The sequence below is a fragment of the Pinus tabuliformis genome, chromosome 6 (genome assembly GCF_031772625.1).
Source record: "Pinus tabuliformis cultivar Carrire ecotype Pingquan chromosome 6, CPIR1, whole genome shotgun sequence".
Lineage (NCBI taxonomy): Eukaryota > Viridiplantae > Streptophyta > Pinopsida > Pinales > Pinaceae > Pinus > Pinus tabuliformis.
The window spans coordinates 1,256,498,489-1,256,518,931 of NC_142292.1; the positions used below are offsets into that span (position 1 = coordinate 1,256,498,489).

At 42.8% G+C, this 20,443-nt stretch overlaps 1 protein-coding gene across 14 annotated transcripts in view; it reads right to left on the reverse strand.

Annotated features, from left to right (window-relative positions):
- Window positions 1-20,443, reverse strand: part of LOC149263220 (histone-lysine N-methyltransferase TRX1-like) — a 372,050-nt gene that overhangs the window by 120,609 nt on the left and 230,998 nt on the right. The window lies entirely within an intron of this gene.

Sequence of the window (20,443 nt, forward strand, 5' to 3'; positions counted from 1 at the left end):
GTATGCTCCCTCCATACATTCATATACCCAAGGTGCGGACTCCCCTTATCATAGCTACCTTTGTACATGGCATGTAGCTTGGAGTTTTTCCTTTGTCCCCACTCTGCTCCATCATTATTTCACACGGCACCTGCCATTTGAAAGATGTATCTTGGATATGTTATTGCCTTAGAGCTTGAAACCACCTAATAAGGTACTTCATTAACCACTCCTACCCAGGGAGGTAACACTGTTACATGTTCAAAGCCCCAAATTTGAAAGGCTCCAACAAGATACAAGTATACAAGATGTAGGCTCCAAGCCAGGGCAAAACCTCTCCTCTTGAGAGGAAATATCTTCTTATAGATTCTTTATTGACGAATACCAAGACCTTTGACCAACACTAAAGCCCTTCCAAGACTGAGATCAATTTCTCAATAATGTGCTTGCTTTACTGCTTTCCAAACCTAGCAGAATCTCTTCCAGTAACACTTCTTCGACCTCCAGCCACAAATTTTCGGCCCTAACTACGATCTGCAACTTCGGCCCCGCAGCAGCAGCTGCTACTTCGCATGTGTGGACTAGAACTGCTTCTTCTTTGCCTCCAGTTGCCTCTCTTGACCTAATTTGTCTTCTGGATCTAGAAGGGGACTTTGTTGGCCCTTCTCTTAATGCTTTTTCATCAGATCGAACCGTCTCAACGAAGCCATAGACAAGCAGTAGAAACCCTAGTGAAAAGCTGCAAAACTTCAACCCTCTTCTTCACACATGTGGAGAGAAAGAGAGATAGAGGAACCCAAAAACACTTCTTCTCCTTCTTTTGCCTTCTTCACTGCCCTTTTCGGCTTCTTCCTTCGCATGAGAGAGAGAGGAATGAATGTGTCCAAATGAGGTCAAACTATCTCCTATATATAGGTCTTCCAGGGGTACGAATTCTAGCTTCTAGACCGACTTGATAGGCTAGCAGACCAACTTGGTCTTGGAAGGCTCAATAAAATACAAAAATAGTTCTTTTTACAATTTACAAGATGTCCGATGGGGTCTTCATATCATCACAATGTCCCTATTTGACTTCTTGACCTAGGACAACCCTAGAAGCACTTTCAATTAGTGCTTGACCTATAAAACAAATTTCTTGGGCAAGGAACCCAAGCTCAATAATAATAATAATAATAATCAATTTTTTTCTTTCTTTTACAAAATACAAGAATCAAAAGTACATTTCATATTTATGAAGATCGAACTTAGTTACACTTTCTTCAACATTCCCTCTTAACTAGGGAGGTATTCATAAATGGTACATGGCTATTCTCAATACTGAAGAGATCTCATAAGAAGAGTCGAACTAGTAATCCATCTGTATAGCATCATTATAACCAACATTGTCACATAGCAAGGCCTTGACTGACAACTCTATCTCTCAATAGATCAGAGCACAATGTTGGCGAGACCAGTGATTATAGACACCTTCATCACTCTCTCTCAAGGTACATATCCACCCGGGTGTTCACCGAGTATTACCTTCTAAGACTATTCTTATCTTGCGTCCCCAATCCTCAAAGAATATCGGTCCTCTTGCCTACTCTTATCTTGGATGCCTTACCACATCCTCCAAGAGTATCCGATGCCAGGTGATTACTCAATCCTCCATTCTTTCTTCCAAAATGAAGAAAAGAATGATGTGTCTATCTCTCCGTCTAAACTAGGGAAGATATGTCAAAATATCAGTAGTTTGATCATCGGTGGGGATATACTCCATCTTTAGTACACCATCTTGTACCAACTTTGGAATGTAGTGGTACTTGTTGTTTATGTGCTTCGTTTTTCCATGAAATACCGAGTCCTCAGACAGTCTTCTATAGCTGGTATTATCACAATGTATTATGGTAGGGTCCAACAGTCCTACAAACAGATCAGATAACATCTTCCTTAACCAGACCGCTTCCTAGCTCACTTCACAAGCTACAATGTACTCGGCCTCAACACTACTCAAAACCACTATCTCTTGCTTTCTGCTCATCCAAAAGACCATGCATGATCCCAAGCTAAAGCATGCTCCGGTAGTGCTTCTTCCATCCTTCTCGATGCCTCCCCAATCAAAATCAGTAAATCCTTCTAAATGAACATCTTTGCCTTTTTCATACTTCAAGCAGTAGCGGACGGTTCCCTACAGATAGCATAGTATATGTTTGGCAGCTATCCAATGATCATGTCTAGGCTCCATTTAAAATTCACTGAGAACATTTACTGCAAAACTTATGCCTGGCCGAGTATTCACCAAATACATCAGGGAGCCAATCAGTTGTATGTACTTAGTAGGATCCCCTGGACTGGATTCAGAATTCCTTAACATTTTCAAGTTTGTGATCATCGAAGTTGTCATGGGTTTGTGTTCCATCATATCAAACATTTCAAAAACTCGATCACATACTTTCCTTGTCCTAGGTATATTTCATTCAATTCCTGCCAGACTTCCAGTCCCAGATAATAATGCATAAGTCCTAGATCCTTCATATCGAATTCAGCTGCCAACAATTTCTTACATTCTTGAATTCTTTCTTCATCACCATTTATTAGAATATCATCTACATATAGAAGAATGATGACAGGTCCATCATTCTCTACTTTGATGTAGAGATTGGGATCTGTCGAGCTTTTCCTCAAACCCAACCTTTGCAGGTATGCATCCATTCTAGCATACCATGCCCTAGGAGCTTGCTTGAGGCCATAAAGTGCTTTCTTCAATCTGCATACATGAGTTTCTCGATCCTTTACTTCGAATCCAATGGTTGTTCTACGTAGACTTCTTCATCTATGGTACCATTCAAGAATGTTGTTTTCACATCCATTTGATGTACCTTCCATCCCATTGATGTTGCCAGAGATATCAGAGGTCGCATCGTGGTATACCTTCTTCTAGGAGCAAAGGTCTCTTCATAGTCAACGCCTTCTTCCTGAGAGACGCCTTGAACCACGAATCTAGCCTTGAATTTATCTATGCTTCCATCTGCAGCATGCTTGATCTTATACAACCACTTAGAGGTTACCACTGATTTGCTTGTCAGTCTTGGGACAATTTCTGAAACTCCATTCTTCATAATAGATTGGTATTTCTCATTCATTGCATTCTTCCATTCTTGGTGTTTGGTTGCTTCTTCGAAAGTGGAAGGTTCATCTTCAATGAGCTCCGACATGTATGTTGCATATCCTGAGTATCTTTTCAGTTTCTTGCTCTCCCTGAATCTTCCTCTTGTGTGACCTTCTATTTCTTGAAGTGTAGAAGTTAACCAGTTAGGTCTCTTTCTTCTTTCAGGGAGAGAAATTGGTTCACTAGGACCTTCTCCTTCATGATGAGAGACTTCTTCTTCCTTATTAACTTCTTCCTCAAACATAGGAAGACCCCCCTCATCAAAATCAAATGTGAGATCAATGGATTTCTTAAAGGCAATGCTCTCATCAAAAATTACAACTTTGCTTACTTCTATTTGATGTCCTTCCTTTATGTAGATCATGTAAGCCTTAGAAGAGTTGCTATATCCAACGAATATTCCTTTCTTGCTTGCGAGATCTAGCTTCTTTATTTTGGCCTTGGGAATGTGAATATATACAGGAAACCCAAATATACGGAGATGATCAATATTTGGTTTCTTCCCAGTGAAGACTTCTTCTGGAGTTATATTGCCAAGCAACCTGTGAGGACTTCTATTTTGGGTGTATACTGCAGTTTTCGTTGCTTCTCCCATAGAAAGTTTGGTAGATCTTGATCATGGTGCATAGCCTTCACACTTTCTTCTATAGCTCTATTCTTTTGTTCACCTACTCCATTCTACTCGGGATTGTATGGAACTATAAGCTCCCTCTTAATCCTAGCCTCCTTACAGAAAGAAATGAGTTCTTTGGAAGTATACTCACCTCCATTATCTGACCTTAGAATCTTTATCTTTCTTCTTGCCTTGAATTCTTGAAATTTTATGAATACTTCGTCCTTGGATTTAAGTTTGAGCATCGATATTCACCATGAAAAAAAACAGGCTAAGTAGATAAACCCAGGTTTTCCTTGAATGATCATCTATGAAAGTAACATAATTGTAATATTCCTAATTAGCCATGCCTGATTGGAATATTTGATTTTGCTCAATTTTGCCTTCTATAGCTATTTATAAATAAAAAGGTGAGAAGAGGGGGACATACTCACTTCATGAATAAAGACACTCCCTAGTAGCACAACATCGTAACTTAAAAGTTGAGCCAAGGGGGGGCCCAAAGAACCACGTAGAGGAAGGGCCCACATAAACACTTGGAGTGACTATGCAAATGGTGAGAAACACGTGGCAAGAGGAAAGCTACATTGGAGGAGGTGAGCCTTGGGATTGAGAGAGGCCAATGCTATAAAGGAGAGAGGAGCCTCCTCATTTTGGCATTCGATTATGTGTGCATTTGAGCTAGTCACTTCGACTTAGAGCACGTTGGCTGTTTAGCTAGTTTGCAGCACTGTTTAGTGCATTGAGTGTCTCTGTTCAGAGATCTCACCCTTAGCCCCGGGGGACTTCGAGTGCTTGCTCAGGCAAGGTATTTCCATCAATATTTTTGCAGTAGTTTCATCAGCATTTTGGCAGGAGGATTGAGCATCTTAGATGACTGTGCAGTATTGAGAGGGATGACACAGTTCTTTCCGACAAGAGTTCGGAATTGAGGTTTTGCAGGGAGATTTGTGCTGGGAGGTTGAGCAGGGGATCAACCCTTGCATATTGGAGGATTTTGGCTGAGTTTCAAGCAAAGTCGTGGTGGGTTTATTTCAGTGGCAGCGCAGAGCCTTGAGGGATTGCGTGGATCCTCAAGGGGGCAATTTTCGGGGGTCGGCCATTTCAGAAAAGCTTCCTGGGTTTTTTTGGGTTTCTTGAGTAGAGTCTGATTCTAGAGTTTCAGCATTTTCTGAGGAGGAGAACAGCCCCAAATCCTCATTTGATTTCCAACAACAGTAGCAGCACAGCAGTTCTCCAACAGCTTGGACGCAGTTCAGAGAGAGGCCATTCCTCGCTACTCTGAGTGTATTTCTTCACTTGCCTTGTGCAAGTCGAGGTGCCATCTTTCTTATCACCTCTTGTACTCATTTTATTACTCAATATAATAAAATGGCTTAGCATTTCTCTCTGCATTTCTTGAGTATCTGCTTATGGTTATATTGTTATATGTTGCACCATTGTTATTTTTATCTCTTTGAGCTTCCCGGCTACTATACCACTTGTGTGTTTTCTCCTATACTCTTAGACAAAGTCTGGAAAGGGCCAGGTAGCCTCCAGATCTCGTCCTCTTTTCAAAGGCGACATATCTGGTAAATGCCCTCCCAGTCCATCTCTGGTTGGAGTTTGCTTGTGTTTGAGGAATATTCCTGATAAGGGATATTACAGTGGTATCAGAGCATAGATCTGGCTCAACCTGTGGAGCTAGCAATCTATGACACCGAGGGAAAAGCCCTACATTTGTTACAGAGGTAGGAGATACAAAGACACTGGGCGTAGGTTGGAGAACACTTACGGAGAGGGAGACTATGTTCCTATGCTGGACACAGAACAGAAGGAGCCTATGGTGGACGCAGAGCAGGAGGATCCAATGGCAGATGAGGACAGGAAGAGATTTGCGGACATGCTCCTCAAATCAGTACAGGATCTATCGAGGCAAATTGAAGTGATGGGGCAGAGATTCACGGCAGTAGAGGCTAGACAGTGCGAGAGCCAACGCCTTTCCCAAGTTGGTGAGGGATCGGGTGCATCCCACCATTTTCCAGAGCAGCGTGATACTACTCAGCAGGGGGCCTCACATGCCCCTACACGCTCTACCATGCCCACTTTCTTAGGAGCAGACACGAGGGCCGAAGCCCAGTAGGAGGCAAAGCCCGGTCATATGGGTGATTATTTTGTAGAATACCAGGCCTATGGGCAGGAGTTCAGGGAGGCTCTTTCATTCAGAGACTTTGTTCAGCTCCAGCGAGATAGTAGACCCGGCGACCATCACAGAGGGTACCGACATAATCATGATGGTGACACCCACTGTGCAGCTAGTAGATTCCACTTGCCTACATTTGATGGTTCATCAAACAGTTCAGTAAAGTCTTGGGTGGAGAAGCTGGACATTTACTTCCAGCTTAACCAGATGTCGGAGACGGAGGCCATCAAGGTGGCGACATTACATTTGGATCGTGAGGCCCAGGATTGGTGGATCCATGGGATGGTTACACTCGGACACTCCATAGTGACGACATATGCCGAGTTCACCAGGAGATTGATGGAGAGGTTTGACCGGAGGGATCCGGAACAGCACTTTGTGGAGCTGACGAGGCTCAAACAAACTGGGAGCCCAGAGACCTACATTTCAGATTTCTTGAGGGTTTCAGTGATGGTGCCAGATCTATCCGCGGCACGGAGGATCTACATGTATGTTGAGGGGTTAGCAGAGCCACTTCGGGGTCTAGTCAGAACCGCTACACCAACCACCCTTCAGGATGCTATTAGTAGGACCCGGGACTTACAGGATGTCTTACCCAGGACCCGGATACCTTACCCCCAGCAACAGGCTTTTAAGCTTAAGGGGAAGGATGTGAGGATTCCGCCTCCGAAGGGGAATCCAGGACGACTACAGATTGATGATGATGCCAGGAGGGAGTTGAAGAAGAAGCGGTTGTGCATCACCTGTCAAGAGCCGGGGGCACCAGGACATAGATGTGCTGCTGGAAAAGCACATTTTATTGAGTTCTTCTCCGAGAGCAGCGGGGAAGAGGATGAGGAGGATGATGCGGAGGCAGGAGGTAGTCATGTCGCGCAGGATCGTTTGCCACCTCCACCATTTGCAGGGGGTGGTGCAGCTTTTGCACCTACCGGAGGGGCCCTTGCAGCATTGCGAGGAGTTCCCAAGTATTTGACGTTGCACGTACAGGGGACAGTGCATGGCCAGCGAGTATTAGTTTTGGTTGACAGTAGGGCAACCCACTTCATCGATGCACAAATGGTTGAGCGAAGAGGTATACAAACAGAGAGCTTCGATCACTTTTCAGTTTTGGTCCCAGGAGATCAGACCATGGTGTGTGCTCGTTATGTTCCAAAGTTATCAGTGACGATGGGCACCTACACACTGACTGACCACTTTTTCGTGGTCGATATTCCGGACACCAACATGATATTGGGTGTTCAGTGGCTTATCACTCTAGGGAAGGTCACGACAGATTGGAAGACCCTAGAGATGGAGCGGGATGATGAGAAGACAGGGAGGCATGAGAAGATATGGGGACAGCACACATATCCGCCTCAGACTGTTTCGACTCATCGGATGGAGGCAGTCTTCCGGAAGGGAGACGTAGAGTGGGCAGTGTAGCTACGTGCATCAGAGGCAGGGACTACAAGTCAGACAGTGCAGCCAGAGATACAGTCCATCCTTGACCGGTGTGCCATAGTAATTGGGGAGATTCCGCTAGGACAGCCACCGGACCGGGGGTTTGAGCACACCATTAAGCTTGAGCAGGGCATACAGGCAGTGATTACTACCACCTATAGGCATCCTATGGCCTATCGGGATGAGATTGAGCGGGCCATTCACGAGTTGCTAGCTCTTGGGCACATTCGACCGAGCACGAGTCCTTTTGCTTCTTCTGTGGTGTTGGTGAAGAAGAAGGACAGCACATTGAGCATGTGCATTGACTACAGGGCCCTGAACAAGAAGACCCTTAAGAACAGGTACCCCATACCCAGGATCGATGTGTTGATGGATGAGTTGAGAGGAGCCTGGTTATTCTCAAAGATTGATTTGAGATCTGGGTACCATCAGATTCGCGTGAGGGAACAGGACATTCCCAAGACTGCCTTTAGGTGTCACTATGGGCACTTTGATCTTTTGGTGATGCCCTTCGGGCTAACCAATGCCCCAGCTACATTCCAGTCTTGCGTGAATCATATCTTCCACAGTCACTTGAGGAAGTTTGTGTTGGTATTCTTTGATGATATACTCATTTACAGCAGGACTTGGGAGGAGCATCTCCAGCATATTGAGACAGTGTTGCGCATCTTGGAGGAGCAGCAGTTCTATGCCAAGCTCTCCAAGTGTGAGTTTGGATTGACGGAGATGTTGTACTTGGGACACATCATAGGGGTGGACGGAGTGAGAGTCCACGAGGAGAAGATTAAGGCCATCAGAGATTGGCCAGAGCCGAGGAACGTGACGGAACTTCAGGGATTCATTGGTATTTGTACTTACTACCAGAAGTTCGTCAAGAGTTTCTCACAGCTTGTTGCACCCCTGACGGATTTGATGAGGAAGGGGGCATTCAGTTGGTCGGATACAGCGCAGCGAGCCTTTGCCAGGCTCAAGGAGGTGATGAGCAGCTGCCCAATGCTTGTATTGCCAGATTTTTCACAGCCATTTGTTTTGGTGTGATGCGTCGGGAGAGGGGATCGGCGTAGTATTGATGCAGGGAGGTCACCCTATAACCTATGAGAGCCAGAAGCTCCTTCCGCACGAGAGGTTGTATTCTATATACGACAAGGAGATGCTGGCCATCATGCATGCATTGGCCAAGTTCCAGCAGTATCTAGTGGGTAATAGGTTCAGGGTGAGGACTGATCACAACAGCCTCAGGTTCTTTTTGGAGCAGAAGCAGCGACAGGAGAGGCAGCAGAAGTGGATCAGTAAGATCCAAGCATATGACTTTGACATTGAGTATGTCAAGGGTAAGAACAACGTGGTAGCGGACGCCCTTTCACGTAGACCAGCCACGTTGTCTCTTATGAGCTTGGACGCAGACTGGAGGGCTCAACTCTTAGTAGAGTACTCCAAGGACAGATTTGCATGTGAGGTTCTAGATGGGCAGGTGGCGGATGACAGGTACAGGGTGGTTGACGAGATCATCTACTACAGGGACCGGATCTTCTTGACTGAGAGATCTCAACTCAAGAAGAAGATACTCCAGGCATCACATGATTCACCATTGGCAGGCCATCAGGGATTTACCAAAACCTACAGGGCCATTAGAGAGAGGTTCTCATGGAAGGGCCTCAAGGAGGACGTACTCCAGCATGTCTAGGAGTGTGACATTTGCCAGAGGAACAAAGGGGAGATGAGCCATCCCGCAGGATTATTGCAGCCTCTTCCCATTTCGGAGGGGAAATGGGAGAGTATTTCGATGGACTTCATCACAGGGTTTCCCATGGTGCAGGGCAAGGATTGTATCTTTGTTGTCGTTGATCGACTGACAAAGTATGCACATTTTTTCGCCATATCTGCACACTACATAGCAGCACAGGTGGCTGAGCTGTTCTTCAGAGAGGTCTTCAGGCTACATGGTCTTCCTAAGACCATCATCAGTGACAAGGATAGCCGTTTCATGGACGGGTTTTGGCAGGAGCTTTTCTAGTTGGTGGGGACGGAGTTGACACCGAGTACCAGTTATCACCCACAGACGAACGGTCAGACAGAGATAGTTAACAAGTGGTTGGAGGGCTACTTGCGTAACTATGTCAATGGGCAGCAAAGAGCATGGCTGAAGTGGCTGCATCTGGGGGAGTACTGCTACAACACTACACATCACATGTCCATCGGTATCTCGCCATTCTATGCTTTGTATGGATATCATCCTTTATCTTTTGCTGACGTGATGTTTGGTGCTAGCAAGGCTCCGAGAGCCAAGATTTCGATCCAAGAGAGTCAGGATATTCTCCGAGCTCTCAAGGATAATATGGCTATAGCGCAGAACCAGCAGAAGCTGTATGCTGACAGGGGTCGGGTGGAGAGACAGTTTGAGGTAGAGGACCTGGTCTACCTACGATTACAGCCACACCGACAGTCATCACTAAAGTAGAAGGGGGCTGAGAAGCTCAAGCGCTGCTTTATGGGCCATACAAGGTGATACGCAGGATTGGACAGGTTGCATATGAGTTGGAGCTGCCCCAAGGCAGCAAGATTCATAAAAAATTTCATGTATCATGCCTGAAAAAGGCATTGGGGCAGCATGTGACAGTGACAGATGAGCTACCACCCACGGATAATGAGGGGCATTTGGTGTTGCAGCCAGAAGCTATTATTGATACCAGGGAGAGGCGGCTGCGGAGCAGGACAGTCCGGGAATTCTTGTTTGAGGTGGAAGAATTTACTGGACGAGGATGCCACTTGGGAGAGTGAGAAGATCTTGCAGCATCCATCACCTCAGTTGCTTGTGGACAAGCAACATTTTGCTGGGGGAGACTATAGTATTCCTAATTAGCCATGGCTAATTGGAATATTTGGTTTTGCTCAATTTTGCCTTCTATAGCTATTTATAAATAAAAAGGTGAGAAGAGGGGGACATACTCACTTCATGAATAAAGACACTCCCTAGTAGCACAACATCGTAACTTAAAAGGTGAGCCAAGGGGGGGGGGGCAAAGAACCACGTAGAGGAAGGGCCCGCATAGACACTTGGAGTGACTGCGCAAATGGTGAGAAACACATGGCAAGAGGAAAGCTACGTTGGAGGAGGTGAGCCTTGGGATTGAGAGAGGCCAATGCTATAAAGGAGAGAGGAGCCTCCTCATTTTGGCATTCGATTATGTGTGCATTTGAGCTAGTCACTTCGACTTAGAGCACGCTGGCTGTTTAGCTAGTCTGCAGCACTGTTTAGTGCATTGAGTGTCTCTGTTCGGAGATCTCACCCTTAGCCCTGAGGGACTTCAAGTGCCTGCTCGAGCAAGGTATTTCCATCAGTATTTTTGCAGTAGTTTCGTCAGCATTTTGGCAAGAGGATTGAACATCTTAGATGACTGCACAGTATTGAGAGGGATGACGCAGTTCTTTCTGGCAGGAGTTCGGGATTGAGATTTTGCAGGGGGATTTGTGCTAGGAGGTTGAGCAGGGGATCATCCCTTGCATATTGGAGGATTTTGGCTGAGTTTCAGGCAAAATCGTGGTGGGTTTATTTCAGTGGCAGCGCAGAGCCTTGAGGGATTGTGTGGGTCCTCAAGGGGGCGATTTTCGGGGGTCGGCCATTTCAAAAAAGCTTCCTGGGTTTTTCTGGGTTTCTTGAGTAGAGTCCGATTCCAGAGTTTCAGCATTTTCTGAGGAGGGGAACAGCCCCAAATCCTCACTTGATTTCCAACAACAACAAAAACAGCACAACAGTTCTCCAGCAACTTGGACGCAGTTCAGAGAGAGGCCCTTCCTTGCTATTCTGAGTGTATTTCTTCACTTGCCTTGTGCAAGTCGAGGTGCCATCTTTCTGATCACCTCCTATACTCATTTTATTACTCAGTAAAATAAAATGGCTTAGCATTTCTCTCTGCATTTCTTGAGTATCTGCTTATGGTTATATTGTTATATGTTGCACCATTGTTATTTTTATCTCTTTGAGCTTCCCGACTACTATACCACTTGTGTGTTTTCTCCTATAATCTTAGACAGAGTCTGGAAAGGGCCAGGTAGCCTCCAGATCTCATCCTCTTTTCAGAGGCGACATATCTGGTAAATGCCCTCCCAGTCCATCTCTGGTAGGAGTTTGCTTGTGTTTGAGGAATATTCCTGATAAGGGATATTACAATAATATAGATGACCTCCAAGTGATTTAGACATGGAACCACATACATCAGAGTGGATGAGATCTAGAACCTCTTGAGCTCTAGATGTACTAAGCGCAAACGGTTTCTTTGCATTCTTTCCTAGAGCACAGCCTTTGCAGACTCCTTCATGGTCTTCTTTGAGATTTGGTATCCCATTTACAATGGAGTTTAGAGTTGGCAAGATCCTGGAATGAAGATGGCCCAATCTTCTATGTTGAAGTTCACACGGACTTATCTCAATGTGGACAAGTGCTTGACTTAGGGGAGATGAGAGTTTGCAGATTCTTCCTTCTCGAACTCCAATGGTTCTAGCTTGTTCAATGCTTGAATCTCTAGCCCGAACTACTACTTTACCATCTATAAAAGCAACTTTAACTCCTTTTTCTTCTAATGATGAAACAGAAATAAGATTTTTGCAGAAACCTGGAGCATATAGAATGTTGTTGACATGAATGTTACCTCCTCCTTCCAACTCAATTGATGTATATCAAATGCCTCTTAACGAATAGCTCTTGTTGTCACCAAGCTCCAAAAAGTATGAGGACTTCTTTGGACAGGGTCTTGAGTTGCTTGTGATATCCAATCATGTGTCTTGAAGCTCCTGTGAAAATTTCTAAATAGAAGTCCTACTGCAGTGATTAATATTATTTCTTCTACTTATTACTCAGAAATAAGTTATTCAGTGTTCTTACAGCAAATATCGAAATATGTTCTACTGCAACTTTCATAATTAAAATATTGCAAAAAGTAAATGTAAGGAAAAATATTGGGACAAATACAATCACAATGACAGTTATTTTTTGACAAACATCCCCGGAAAAACCCAATGTGGGAAAACCTATACAGCAGATGAGGGTTTTATTATTCTTCAGCAAATTCTCATGTACAAATTACAATCAGCAAAACATGAGTGAGAAATTTTACAGACGCGTCCTGACAAATTTTTGATCTAGGTGATGTACTCCTCTTCACCAGAATCCTTCAGTGTCCCTCTGCATCAAACTTCTCACACTGGCCCAACGTCTAGCTGTGCATGCAGGGTCTGCGTCAACTGCCTTTGGGTTGTCTCTTTCTGCGTCACCCTGTCCCTGCTCTGCGTTTTTCTTCCTTGCACTCTCTAAAGACACTGATGCCCTCTCTTCCTTTCTCACCTGCAACTCTCCCTCCAATTCGATTTTCTCTTGCCGAATTTCGACCAATGAAAAAATTGATCTTACTCGGGTAGCTGAGTATCTTCCTTTGGTGTATTCTCTAAGTGCCCATCAAGCTCCTCTTATAATCCTCTCGTTGATCAATCAATGGCCCAGATTAGATTCTAATCAATGGTTAGGATCATTTGACTTGATCTCCTCCTTCTTCTAGAAGTTTCACTCGCAGTTTAGATTAATACCCATTAATTATTTTAATTTCCTAAGGATAGACTTAGGGTCCCATTAAAAATAATTAATTATTTTAATAAAACTGTCTCCAGGTGGAATTTCCAAAAGGGGTTTCTGGCTATTGGAGAATGCATGTGTCTAAGCCTTCCTGCAAATTTTGAAGCCTAGAGCACATCCAATGCTACGCCAAATCAAAAGCTCCACTATCTATCACCCATATATTTTCATCTTCAAATGTTCCTGTGAGGGCTGAGAACAATCCTTCATTCTTTGAATATTTGAGATCTTTGGAAGAGAAGAGACTATTCCAAAATGCCTTGAAACGTTGCTTGATGGGACTTGCTAATGATGAACACTTCCTTTCAAGCCTTTTCATAATGGAGTTGACCTTCTTCATGCCTTGTGCGAACCATAGCTCTAAAACCATGTTGAAGAATCTAAGGCAAGATTATATTAATGATTCTTCTAACTATGATAATTGCTTGTGATGTCTTTTTACTTATTAGGATTGTCTTCTTCTTATTATTATTATAGTTTGTTCTTCTATCATCAAACAGCTACCAAAAACAAGAAGATCAGCAAAATACAAGTACACAAGATGTAAGCTCCAAGCCAGGGAAAAACCTTTGTTCTTGAGAGGAAAACCCTTCAATCTCTTCTTATAGATTATTTATTGACAAATACCAAGACCCCTGACCAACACTAAAGCCCTTCCAAGACCAAGGTCAACTTCTCAATAATGTGCTTGCTTTACTACTTTCCAAACCTAGCAAAATCTCTTCCAGCAACAGATTTTCGACCTCCAGCCACAGATTTTCGACCCTAACTGTAGATCTCCAACTTCAGCCCCCCGGCAGCAGCTGCTACTTCGCACGTGTGGACTAGAACTGCTTCTTCTTTGCCCCCCGCTGCCTTGCTTGACCTAATTTGTCTTATGGATCTAGAAGGGGGGTTTGTTGGCCCTTCTTTCAGCCCTTTTTCATCAGATCAAACCCTCACAACGAAACCCTAGCGAAGCAAAAAAACCCTAGCGAAAAGTTACAGAATTTCAGCCCTCTTCTTCGCACGTGTGGAGAGAAAGAGAGAGAGAGGAACCAAAAAACACTTCTTCTCCTTCCTTTGCTTTCTTTGTTGCCCTTTTCTACTTCTTCCTTCGCATGAGAGAGAGAGGAATGAATGTGTCCAAATGAGGTCGAACTGCCTCCTATATATAGGTCTTCCAAGGGTATGAATTTCAACTTCTAGGCCGACTTGGTCTTAGAAGGCTCAGTAAATACAAAAATAATTCTTTTTACAATTTACAAGGTGCGCCATGGGGTCTTCATATCATGACAATGTCCCTATTTGACTTCTCGACCTAGGACAACCATAAAAGCACTTTCAGTTAGTGCTTGACCTATAAAACAAATTTCTTGGGCAAAAAAGCAAAGCTCGATAATAATATTAATCATTTTTTTTCTTTCTTTTACAAAATACATTTCAAATTTACAAAGACTGAACCTAGTTACACTTTCTTCAACATAAGAGATCCAAACCCTCCAGAGGATCATGATGCCATTTGTAGCGTGAGCATTGAGAGCCATGGGCCTCCATTCATGCAAAGCTTTGATTGTCACACCATGGGCTTCTTCACTACAACTGTTTGCTATATTTGTTGCCGTAGTTATTCAAGATGATGACGCACTTGAACCAGCATACCCAAGTCAACTACACATTGCACCTGACTCTTTGCAGTTGATCCAAGACCCAAAGGAGGTTATGTCTTTCTTAGGGAGATATGGGAGGGCGTGTGTCATCTTTGAGCCCTCATTGATGGAGCATCGACATGATTTTGAGCCACTTGGAGGCCCATGAGACCCATTTTAGAGCCCCAAGCCCAAAATAGGGATCCCAGAGATGTTTCGCAGCATAATGACGATATCACTTTCTTCATCATGATTTTTAAGGCCCTCTACCAAAATTCTAGCACAAGAATCCTCAACGTTGCCTCTCTAGGCCGCTTTGCATGGATGATGCCAGCATTGTGTGGGCTTAAGATAGAGATAAATTAAATTTTAAAAACTATCATGGTTGGCTTGTAACCATCAGTGGGTTACTTAGCATTTTAGACATGTAGAGGGGCTTTTTCCTTTGTAATTCGACCTCATAGGTCTTGAATAAATAGATGAGACCTACTCTCATCTCAAACCATCACACGTGGGATTTTCACATACCTAATTAGAAAATTCAGACCTACAATTTGAGGAGATTTTTGGATGTTTTCAGAATCCACTTTGATGTTTGGATCTTTATTACTATCGTTTTGGACCTTCTAATGTATTGTTGATGGATGGATATACTCTACATTGTCTTGTAAGTGTTTCTTTATGGTGAAATTATCTTGCAAATAATGTCTAATGCATGGAATTTGTTCTCATGATAAGAATTAGCACTTTGTTTTATTGAAAATCTTTCAAAATTGTAATCTTGGGAAGTTTTGCATGTGCTACTCATTAATAATGTGGAAAGAATGTTCCTAGTGGATAATGATAGCATTTAATCCATGCAACTCCATTAACTAATGCTAAAGAAGGTAATTGTTATAAAGGGTAACTAGGGCTTCCACTTTTAGCCTCTTTGAAGGTCAATTTACCCAATTATAAGCACCCATGACTCCATGGTCCCAATGGTTTAGGCACTAGTCAAGTCCTTGGTGGTCAACCAAACCATAAATCTCTTCTTATGTTGTCCCTTTAAGGATAGAGAGGCCATCGAGGGCTTTGTGTGAAATCCCTTCAAGGTATTTTTGAATTTGGTTTGGATAGAACTATTTCCTTGTGTCTCCTCTAAAGGAACTCAAATTTTGGTGGAATTCCCACAGTGGATTCTCCATAAATTTTGATGTCCTAGTGGTCGCATCAAGAGGGAACCCTAGAAGTTAATCCTTCAACTTAGGGATTTTTCGAAGCTCTATTCTTTAGTACTTGGTGAAGTAAATCATACATTTCCTTTTCTCTTACCTACCTTAACATTGGATGCACATATATCTCGTGTTAGATTTCAACCCTAGGTCTTATGTAGCCATTTTCAAAAGGGGTTTTTCATGGAAAGTCTTATTAGCCTCTCCCAAGGCTTGTGCCTTTGTTGAATATTTCCATTGAATGAGTTTCTTTTCCTCACTTTTAAACTATCAAGAAGATAATATCACAAGTGTGTATTACTGGGACTTCTCTCGTCGACGAAAATCCGAGAAGAGTAGGGGGCTTAGGTTGTGGTGACAGTGGGCCTCTGTCCCAAGTGTTGTTGTGACCTCTAGCTTCAGCCTCTTCACAAGGTCTGGTAGTTTGTCTAGTAGCATGGTCGTTTGTGCAGAAGAAAACAAGGGCCAAAATAATGACAAGGTCAGTGTTATGTCCAACGGGGCAAGTTATTCATTGGCCTACCAAACTCTTATAGTAGCATATCGTAGGAATGTTGTTGAATTGCAACCTTGTCGATTGATCAACAATGGTATATTTATCAATGTGGGGCCTAAGTTGAAATCCAATCTTCATTCTTTCTTCAACAGTCATAGGTGGCTAAATAATAGAGGAAAGCCCTAGTGTGGAAACCTAGAAAAACCTTACCACAAATTGATCAGGTTTCATTGCTAACAGACGAGTCAATTAATAGCTACAATCGAAATATTGGCGTTCCTAATAACATCATGTAGCAGAGTAGTAAGGGATATCAAATAAGGGAGAAATGTAATCACACTAGTTTGATTATCTCTGCACTAACAAGTTCCCTAAATATTGTAGCCTTGAGTTTACCTAAATGAGGTAAGTTGCTTGAATTTTTGCATTCCTTTACCACAGTTATATTATTTTCCACATATCTAGCCTCATGGAATTAGCAGTGAAAGATGGAATTTATCAAGCAATCAACACTCCTGAATCAGTACAGCAGTATGCAGGTTGGGTCCTTGAAAATTTTGTTTTCAAGGAGAAAAGAGCAATGCAAAACGAAAAACCCTTCTCAAAGGGCGTCCATGTTGCTCTCCAGACCAAGCAACCGAGGAATCTATGGAGAGAATAGTTTGTGGGAAATTGGTTGTTCGTATTGGGGTCAAGTTTGTAGTTTATGAAGACAGGGGATGTCCTTTCTAGATTAGAGTTAGACACATGTTTGACCAAGGTAGAGTAATCTGATTGGAGGATATTGAGTTCGGCCTTGAAGCGATCAATGTGTGCCTTGATCCAGCACAGGTTTATGGAACACCCTCATATGGAGGTAAGACTTGCAGTTGCTTCTAGACTAAGTGAGATCATAAGGATAACTGCTCCTATTCCCCCCTACAATGATGACATTTTAAGAAAACTTCTACAACTAATGGTGGAAATATTTCAAGGGTTGCATGATATCGAGGACCCTACCTTTGGTAAGAAGCTCAAGGTCTTAGATATTATGGCAAGAACCAAATTGTGCGCCATTATGCTCGATCTAGAATGCAGTGGCTTGATTTTTCAAATATTCCAATGTTTCTTCACCAACGTCAAAGAATATCATCCTAACATTGTTAAGACAAGCATGCAAATATTTTGTCTTTAATTTTAGGTGAAGATGATGCCATTTGCAAGTAGTTGCAATCAAAGGTGTTGGTTGTTCAGAGGAAGGAGCAGGTTGTTCCACCTACTATTCATCAATTTTCAAAGAGTTTGGTTAAGCAAAACACAAAGAAGTTCGAAAAGAAGCTAACTAAACGAGAACTAAATTCAATAGGGGTGCAAGTCATAGGATGTTACAACAAGGGTAAGAACCAATTAAGAAGGAAGAAAAATTGTTCATTAAGGAAATTTGGTCGCTTTGATCAAGTTAGTAAGAGAGGATCTATTGCAACCAAACAAAGTTGAAGAGAACAAAGCAATTGTGACAAAAACAATGCCTCACCTCAAGAAGAGAACATGCCAACTAATGAGGAACTAATAAAAGAAGAAAGAGAAGGTGAAGCACATTCCTCGTCATCTATAGATGACATAGCACAGGAGGGTGGCATTAGCTTTGACACTCGAGATCTCCAGAGAACTCATCAAAGGCTCAAATGGTAGTATTGGGCGAGATGGTTGAGCATTCACAATATGGACCAACCATCAATGAAATGCAAGCAAATATGAAGACATACATAGTGGTTACAGGGCTTCCAGATGATAGTCACCATGATCACATTCAGGGAAAGATTAATAATCTTACAAAAGGCCTCTTCGTAATGAAAAAAAACTCAGCAGGCTAAAAGGTGTGGTATTAAAGAAAGATTGTGAGCTTCAAGAATGGAGGATTGGAAGTGCTAGGGAAGTTGTCAAGCTTCCAAGTATTGAGGAGCAGTTAAAATCCCTGATAGTGCGGCAACGGAAACATACTATTGAGTTGCTTTTAGCAAGGGCAAGCGATGAGATGTACAACAACCCTCTTCAAAAGTACATAAGCAAGGCTTGTAGCACATTGAGTTCACAATTGCATCGGAGTAGAGATGTGACTAATAAGAATCCTTGCACGTTATTGCCCAACCCACATAGAGAGAAGGTGACAACACATAAGTATGGGATGGATGGATGGAAGGTGCAAGGAAACAAGAATCAAATCTTGCAGGTTGTTGGAGCAAGATGGCAAGTATATTGGGATGAAAAATTAGAAGTTAGAACTATGGCATAGTGGCATCTAATTTACAATCAGAGTAGCACAGTGTGTTAGAAAATTATATATTACGGAGCAATGGAGCACATAAAATATTGCAGAAATATAAACACAGAAAACGCATAAAACAAGAGAGACACAGATATACATGGTTCACCCAGTTTGGCCTACATCCACGGAGAAACAGCCAGTCCTCCTTTTATTATATTATCCAGCAAACTGAAGAGATACAACCTACAGCAGATCTGATGTAGCACCCTCTTTGCTCTCAATCTCCTCTCTCTTCCTCACTCAGAATACAGATATACATAGACACAATACAATTCCCTCATATATAGTGAGGGGTTGCCTTCTAGGGCAAAAAACCCTAAATTAAACATAACTTCTACCGTCAGATCATCCGCCTAATGAACGGCGCAAATTGACTAGAAATTACTAGACTTTTAAAAGGCAATTTTACATCTATTTTTAGCTTCGGGGGCGCTGCCCCCGCACCCCCCCGTGTGGAGGGGTGTACAGTCTTCCTGGGGTATACACCCGGCTGAAACCTTTGAATACAGAAGAAATACAGAAGATAATCAAGCTCCACACCCAACAATCTCCCACTTGGAGACTGATTATAGCAACTCCACCGCTGCCTCATTTGCTAGACAATGACTCCACTTTGGATCTGGCTGTTTCTCATCTTTTTCATCATACTTGAAGACCAATTGAAACTGAGCAGGTTCTCAGTTTCTCCCTGGTTACAACTTTTGTTAGCATATCTGCAGGATTCTGGCTAGTGTGTATCTTTTCCAGCTTCAACTGTCCATCTTCCAATGTTGACCGTATGAAATGGTACTTGAGCTGTATATGTTTAGTCTTGGAATGAAATGCAGAGTTCTTTGCAAGATGTATGGCACTCTGGCTGTCACTGTATAACCTGCTCAACTCCTGCTTCTTACCCAATTCATCCAGAAACCTTTGTAACCAAATCATTTCTTTACAAGCCTCTGTAGCAGCAACATACTCTGCTTCTGTTGTTGAAAGTGCGACAACACTTTGGATTTTTGAAACCCAACTGACAGTTGTTCCACCTACAGTAAATACATATCATGTAGTGCTCCTCTTGCTATCTCTGTCACCTGCCATATCCGCATCAACATATCCCTGTAGAACAATGTTTGGACCACCAAAGCATAATGCTTGATTTGTGGTACCTCTCAAATACCTGAGAATCCACTTCACTGCCATCCAATGCTCTTTTCCTAGATTGTTCATGTACCTGCTTACAACTCTCTGCATGTGCAATATCAGGCCTTGTGCAGACCATTGCATACATTAAGCTTTCAACTGCTGATGCATATGGAACTTCAGACATCTGAGCCATTTTTTCCTGAGTCTTGTGACACACCTCCTTACTTAATTTGAAATGGCTAGCCAAAGGTATACTAACTGGTTTTGCATTCTGCATATTAAACCTTTTCAACACCTTTTCTATGTACTCACTTTGAGACAATGTTAATTTGTGATTCTTCCTGTCTCTAGTTATTCTCACACCAAGGATTGTTTTGCGGCACCCAAATCCTTCATTGCAAATGAGTTTGCCTATTTCCTTTTGAGCACATTTATTTCCTGCATGTTAGAACCTGCAAGAAGCATGTCATCTACATACAATAACAATATAATATAGCTGCCATCATTTTGCCTTTTGAGATAAACACAATGATCAGAGTCACATCTAGTATAACCTTGTTCAGACATAAACCTGTCAAATTTTAGATACCACTGCCTTGGAGCCTGTTTTAAGCCATACAAACTCTTCTTCAACCTGCACACTAGTTTCTCCTTCCCTTTTACCTCATATCCTTGTGGCTGCTGCATATA